This window comes from Opisthocomus hoazin, chromosome 15 (genome assembly GCF_030867145.1).
Source record: "Opisthocomus hoazin isolate bOpiHoa1 chromosome 15, bOpiHoa1.hap1, whole genome shotgun sequence".
NCBI classification, from domain to species: Eukaryota; Metazoa; Chordata; class Aves; order Opisthocomiformes; family Opisthocomidae; genus Opisthocomus; species Opisthocomus hoazin.
In genome coordinates this window covers 1,206,170-1,208,498 of record NC_134428.1, presented here as the reverse complement: position 1 = coordinate 1,208,498, position 2,329 = coordinate 1,206,170, and the positions used below count along the sequence as shown (strand labels likewise).

At 55.9% G+C, this 2,329-nt stretch overlaps 1 non-coding gene across 1 annotated transcript; it reads left to right on the top strand.

The window, feature by feature from the left end:
* The first annotated feature begins 1,836 nt into the window (after window positions 1-1,836).
* TRNAA-UGC (transfer RNA alanine (anticodon UGC)) lies at window positions 1,837-1,908 on the top strand. Its single transcript has one exon. It is a non-coding gene; the product is annotated as a tRNA-Ala (tRNA).
* Window positions 1,909-2,329: the final 421 nt, after the last annotated feature.

Here is a 2,329-nt window from a genome sequence, read left to right as displayed (position 1 = left end):
TAGAAGGGGCCTTCATCGTGCATCACAAGTCCTCAGCCTTCCCCTAGGCAGGATTCTCCTTTCAGTGCTCTGTTTGGGTGCTCTGCAGCTGTCCCTCCTTCCCATCTCCACAGGGATCAGGATGTCTCCACTGCATGGTCTCTGCAAAGACTCTGTTTCTCTCTTGGACATTCTCAATGGTGCACAGCCTGCTTCCCTCCTCACACACATCCTTCACCTCGTCCTCAATTCCCAGACTAGATGCCACCTCCTCCACAGTCTCAGGGTCAGGTATTCCCTGGAGCAGAGGCCTGAATGGCAGCATCCTTCCTCCAGAGGTCTGTCACAGCGAGACCTCTGATGTGTCCAGGACAGCTGACAAAACCATGCTGAGGATCATCCACTGCAGTGTCTGGGCACCAGTGGTGTTTAGTGACATGCTGTCCTGAGCAGAGTTTCTTGGCCTGCTTTGCCCCTTTGCTGCAACAACTGACGAAACACCTACGTGCTCCTCTCTGAGCATCAGCAGGGAGATACACAGCACAGGGGGATCCCTCTGGAGCCCCTCATGAACATCCCTCAGCATCAGTTCCTCCCTGTGGCAAGGGCACAAGATGGGACAGAAATGCCAGCAGTGGCTTGCCTGGGATCTAGCAAGGAAGGTCATCAGCTCTCACACTCTGTCTTCAGTACAGCCCCAGCCCAAACACTCGACGTCATTTTACTCTCCAAATGTACCTTCCTCTGCACATGACATTGCACACGTTTCTGTGTTCTCCATCCCCTCAGCACCACATTCAGGGCCCACAGCACAAGTGTCTCGACTCTCCCCAGTTTCCTTGCCCAAACCTGCTCCCCACCAGACTGCACTGCCCAGCCCAGCTACAGCCCCTCCAAGCCATCAGTCCTTGACCAGAGGAAGAAACACCTGCTCATGAGCTCCAACAAGATGCTGGGTTCTCGTCTTGCATCTTCTTGCTGCTCATGAGCTCAAAGAGCTGCTGGGTTCTCTTATTTCAACCTCTTGCTGCTCGTGAGCTCCAACAATCTACTGGGTTCTCCTCTTGCAACCTTCTGCTGGTCACTGATTCCCCCAGATCGTCTCTGCCAGGCAGGGGCCCAGCAGGGAAAACTTTATGGCACTGGGCAATGCAACTACCCCAGTTGTATGACCACAAGGACTCCATCCCTGCATGTGGTCAACCCAAACTCACCCACCCTGCCACAGAGGTTCCAGTCAGGGCTGTCGTAGGGAACTGCTCTGCTGTCTCAAAAGTCCTCAGGGCTACAGGAGTGGGAAGGTCCCTGAGCCCAATCCCCAGCCCCAGCCCCACAGAGATGGAAGCCTGCTATTCAACTCACTGCCACGGATGGGGGGCACAGGGGGGTGCAGAGGGAGGCCCGGTACCTGGAGGAGAGAGTGTAAGATATCTGTCTTGGGGACACCTCACCCCAAAAAGGGCGTTTCCCTCACCCTGTTGCGTTGTTCCTGCTTTGGGGCTGGGGACAGATGTGACACAGAGGGCTGTAGCCCTGGGTGGCAGAGGAGGCTCGGGGGAAGGAGTGTGCTCCTCTCCATTGAAACACCCTGGAGTGGGCCAGAGAGTGGGAGCAGCACCTGCAGCAAAAGTCTCCTTCTGCCCCATGGCCCTGCAGAGAAGTTGAAGGGGGAGAGCTCTGCAGTGCAGCCCTGTGCCAGGATCAGGCTGCAGCAGACAGGCAGTGCCAACCTCCTCTGTCTCTGAAGGCTTCAAGTGCTGCTTTCTGCAGAGGGTCCCTGGGCACTCAAGGACAACAGGACTGTGCTTGTCATAGACTTGTCATGGGAGGAGAGTGTCTTCTGCCAGCAGATGTCAAGGGGATGTAGCTCACTGGAAGAGCACCCGCTTTGCATGTGGGAGGTCCTGGGTTCGATCCCCAGCATCTCCAAGGGGTGCTTTTTCACTGACTCCCCAGCCTCAGACAGCTGGAGCCGGAGCACTTGGTCCTCTCCTGCTCTGCCCAGTCAGGGTTAGGAAACCTTTCTGGCCGCACTGGGAGACGTGACGTAAGGGTGCTGGTCAAGCCCAGGTGTCCTTTTGGTGGCTTTCCAGGGATAAGCGTCTCCAATTGTCTTGATTCCAGGTGGAGATCCCATATCACAAGGGAAGCACCCCTTGGGCTGTCTGAGTTGGATGAGGCTGGGCAGGGCTGTTGGAGTCTCAGCTGGATGAATGATGTTTCTTACTCTGATCCTGTTTCCAGGTCCTTTCTGTTCCACCATCACCACTGGCTTGAGCAGAGCCAGGGCCCACCTCTTGTTCCTTGGGTGTTTCTTGTCTTCATCCACTGTGTGCTTGTGCGACTGGGG